The sequence below is a fragment of the Octopus sinensis genome, linkage group LG6 (genome assembly GCF_006345805.1).
Source record: "Octopus sinensis linkage group LG6, ASM634580v1, whole genome shotgun sequence".
NCBI lineage: Eukaryota > Metazoa > Mollusca > Cephalopoda > Octopoda > Octopodidae > Octopus > Octopus sinensis.
The window spans coordinates 83,792,128-83,797,227 of NC_043002.1; positions in this window are offsets into that span (position 1 = coordinate 83,792,128).

The following is a 5,100-nucleotide window of genomic DNA, read 5'->3' on the forward strand; positions in this document are numbered from 1 at the left end:
TAGTATTTTTAATTCCTCCTCAAGTTTCTCTCTACCTTTGTCCCAGATGATGAAACAGTCATCGAGGTATCTTTTCCGTTGTTATGGATATAGGTGGCGGAGGTGTTTCCATATTTCTCGAGTCATCCGGTATAGTATTTTCTCGAGTATCCCATCACTAGGTTGGCAAAAGATGGTGCAGTACGCGTGCCCATCGCTGTTCCCGATCTTTGCCTGTAGAAATCATGTCAAAAATAAAATAATTGTTCTTTAAATGAATCTAAGTCCTTCTATTATAAGGTCTTTGTTTATGCGAGTTGGGTTCAAAGGGGTAGTTATTCAGCCAGAAGGTGATCGCTTCTATTCCTAGGTTGTGAGGGATGTTAGAATAAAGATTAACTACGTCGAATGATACTAGAAGGGTTTTCTCATTGACTGTTTTAGGGAGGTGGTTGAGCATATCTATATCGTCTCTTACGTAGCTTTTGATGTGTTTTAGGAAAGGTTTAAGAAGTGTGTCTAAGAAATTGCTGAGGCGGTGAGTTTCACATGCTGGTCCTGCTATTATCGGTCTTAGTTTAAGATCATTTGGTGAAGGGATTTTGATGAGTGTGTCGGTGGATGTTTTGCACGTTTCTCTAATGGTTTGGCTTTTGTGTACCTTAGGGATACCATAGAACAAACTCGATTTGCATTTGAAGTTAGTGATGTATTCATACTCCTTGTTCGTGAGTCCTTCTTGGTATGTGTTGATTAAAGTCCTAAGGTTATGCATTATTTTTTGCTGGTTATACTGTTGGGCCCTTTCATAATACGTTTCATCTCTTAATAGGGATAGCACTAAATTTTTATAATTGTTTGTATTCATTATTACTATCGCGTTGCCCTTATCTGCCTCCTTAATTGTTATTGTTTTGTCTTCTCTTAGTTTGATGAGGTCGTTCCATTCTCTTTTTGAAGTTAGGGCTGTGTTTTTGTTTCTTGATGAATTGAAACGGGAAATTAGTTATGTAGTCACAATAGCGGTCTAAGGCTTTATTCTTACCTTTGGTGGGGGTGTAATTGCTCTGTTGTTTCTAGCTATTGAGTCCTCCTCTATTTTTTGTCTTGAAATGCCTCGGTGAGTCTTAGTTTTCTGCAAAATTCCGAAATATCATCTTTCATTTCATAGTAATTAGAACGTTGTGGTGTGGGTGTAAATTTAAGTCCTTTGGAGAGTATGCTTATTTCGTTAGGTGTAAGTTCTTTGTTTGAGAGATTGATTATCTTAATTACCTGAGGTTTCTGTTGTTTGTCCTTTGCCATCGTGTGTCCCTGTTCCTGTGTGTGGGGTCTAAAAAATGGTTGGTGTAGTTATGTTCAAAGCTATTATTTATCTGTCTCATGTTGTTATAATTGTCAGAGTGAGTTTGTGGTGCTCTGTTCTGGAGTCTGTTGTTGAACCTAGTGTTCCGTCTTAGTTCCTCAGGTATATTGTGTTGGTAGTTGTTTCCTCCGTAGTGCATTTGTTGTTTGTTATGGTTGTATGGTTGGTTCCTGGGGTGGATGTTTGGTAGTAGCGTTTTGGTTTGGTTATGTGGGTTGTATTTTATAGTATTATATGTTGTGGCTCTTAGGTTCGTGGAATGGTGTGGTGGGACCCTATAAGTGTTTTGGGGTTGTGTAGGTAGTGTGGGGTGCGTTTTAAATGCATTTTTCTGGTGTAGAGTGTGTTTGGATTTCTTGGTGGTTGTTCTGCTCTGTTGGTATGTCTATTTTCGAACTGGTGTGGTGGGCTTCTGTAGGTGTTTTGGGGTTGGTGTAGGTAGTGTGGGGTGTGTTTTAGGTGTACTTTTCTGGTGTAGAGTGTGGTAGGATTTCTTGGTGGTTGTTCCGTTCTGTTGGTATTTGGTTTTGATTTGTAGTGATCCTACAACGGCGCGCGCTCGCGCACCGTCCATTTGTATTTCGCGCGTGTTGGTGCCTTCACAAAGGCACAGAAAGGAAGGGCCCTCTCGGAAGCACGACCCTGGCCAGGGCAGGGGGATCGTGGAACGTTTGACCACTAGCAGCAGCAAGCGGCGACTTGGGACCCAGCGATTGAATGCGGCGGTCACGCATATATTCTCTCCGGTTGATAGCAGCAGTCGGCCGAATGCCTTAACCAAATTGTTGCCGACCACATTCAACTTCCCTGTTCGACGACGCCATTTGACCCCTTTCTGGTTTAGCGGCTGGACATTGTAAATATTACAATCTATTAACTTTCAGCCTTGCGCGCCCAGAATCAAGGACATCAGATAACACACTTATTGTTATTGTTACCAAGAAAGAGAATAAAGTAGTTATATATATTTCACGTCTGCGTCTTGTTGTTTCTGACTAGTAGAATTCTGGATTATTAAAGCAACGGCTAGTGAGTGATTGCTTTCTTGTACCCCGAAAGTACAAGACAAGATAATCACACCTTCACACGAAGTTCGTTACAGATTTGCTTAATTTTATGAAGGGGTTGTTGGATATGTGTTCATTTTTGAAGTTGGTTTCATAATCTAGAAACCATATGGCGCTCTTTTCCCATCGTTGGAGGGACTTAAGTTCCTCTTTTTCACATTCTTCATTCCATAGTGCTGGTAATGTTTCAGTATTGTTGTCGTCTATTAGTTTGATGACTTCTTCGTTGATTTCCTCGTCTATGGTTTTTACTTTTTCTTCATTCGTTTTAGCTCTCAGCTTAAGTAGTTCTATTTCCATCTTCATTTTTTCTAATGACATTTTTTCTCTAAGTTTTCTTTGTTCTTCTGGTTCTTCCGAGATGGGTTTGATTTGTAATTTACGGGGTATGACTAGGGGTGTTGAGTCTAGCCATTTTGGTAAATCTCTGCTTTATTCTGATTTTGTATCATTTTCCAAAAAGCGAATTTTCTGTTTCGCTGTAGTGTTCTCCATTGGGGGAGGACTTGGTTCTTTATTTGTAATGTTGAAGTTGCTCGGTTCTTCTCATGGTGTTCCTTCTTTTGTTGCTCTTGTTTCGTAAAGTTTGTGAAGAATGTCGTCATTGTATCGCATAGATTTTCAACTTTCTCGAATATTTCGGAGGGTGTTTTATTCGATTCGGTTTCCTCGTTAGTTTGTGTAGAAGGTCGAGGTGTTAATTGAGTTTGTTTAACACTGCTGTTAGGTTTAAATTTATGCTTTTTAATTCTTTCAGTATCTCTTCATTTATTGAGGAGATGTCGTTGGTGTCTTTTTTAGCAGGCATTTCGGGAGCTCGTACGTGATATGATATTTATAATAGGATTAGCTCGTATACGAGTAGGTATATATTTGTAAAAAATGAAGTTCGAAAATGCTGCTGTATTATACAATTTTTAATTTTTATATATATAATTATAACATGTTTCAGTTCCTGAAATGAACTTTATCAAAAAAATTTATATATAAAAAAAGACAGCTCATGCCGTCAAAACACAAGAAATTCATTTATAATACACAACGGAGTCAGACATCTTAGAGTTCATGTATAGTTGATATATAGTTCATGTATAGTTGATATATAGTTTGAAGTATATGTTCAAAGTGTTCGATGCAGTGGCCCATGGTGGCGATACGTATTCAATACAAAAAACAGATCAAAGTGGTGGAAAGCGGTCAATACAGAAGATTGATGTTTCCGAAAGAGCGAGGAATTCATTTTTACCTTAAGCAAATGTGATGACCCATGGTGGATGTTCGCTGGGTGGTTCTAATGAGTTTTTGTGAAGTGCTCGGTTTTATAATGCCTGTTAGGTGGTCAATTCAGCGTAGCGTGACGTCATCAATATATATATATATATATATATATATATGTATATATATACATATATATATATATATATATTATATATGTATGTATGTATGTATGTAAGTATGTATGTATATATATGTATATATATATATATAATATATATATATAATATATATATATATATAATATTATATATATATATAGTAGGGAATATAATTCGAAACTTACAGGGAAAAATTCAATTTAGCAATTCTAAATCAAATTCACAATATATGATATATGTATATAATTAAGAAAAATAACCTCTATTAGGTAATTCAATAGTGAAAGGCATTATCTATATTATATATTAAAAAATTTAAATATACTATAATAAATATTATTAAAGAAATCACTAAATTAAATAAGCATTAAATTGACTATGCGCGTTTCGTGACTATATCTTTAAAACGATAATAATAAAATCGATACTATTAAAATTAATTCGATTTAAAAATATAGCCGCTCTTCAGGTTAAAATAATAATATAATTAATGTATGTATCTTAAAATATAATAATTAACAAATAAATATAGGAACATACGTATCTTAACAATAAATAATCGAATAAAATATAATAATATTAATGAAAAATATAATCATAACTTATCTTTTTGAAGAATTACAGTTAACTGATATATGGATATATAAATGTATATATATATATCTTTTCCTCTTTTCCTTGCTTCAGTCATTTGACTGCGGCCATGCTGGAGCACCGCCTTTAGTCGAGCAAATCGACCCCGGGACTTATTCTTTGTAAGCCCAGTACTTATTCTATCGGTCTCTTTTGCCGAACCGCTAAGTGACGGGGACGTAAACACACCATCATCGGTTGTCAAGCAATGCTAGGGGGACAAACACAGACACACAAACATACACACACACATATATATATACATATATACGACGGGCTTCTTTCAGTTTCCGTCTACCAAATCCACATATATATAAATCTTTAGGTAAATATATTCAATAAGAATATTATATACTGAATTTATATTGAGTGCTCCATTGTATAAAAATATTAATACTATTAAAGTATTTATATATTTAATATGAGCGATATATACATATATTTTTTAATAATATATTATTATTATTATTATTATTATTATTATTATTATTATTATTATTATTATTATTAAAGAAAATCAATATCCAAACTCATCATAACGATATACCCGTGTGAAAGACTATATTGTATTAAAAATATATATGAATAAATAAATATAAAAATATAAATATAATGTATAAAATAAATTTGATAATTTAAAAATTTTGAAATAATCATTTACGCATCTTACGATCGTTTC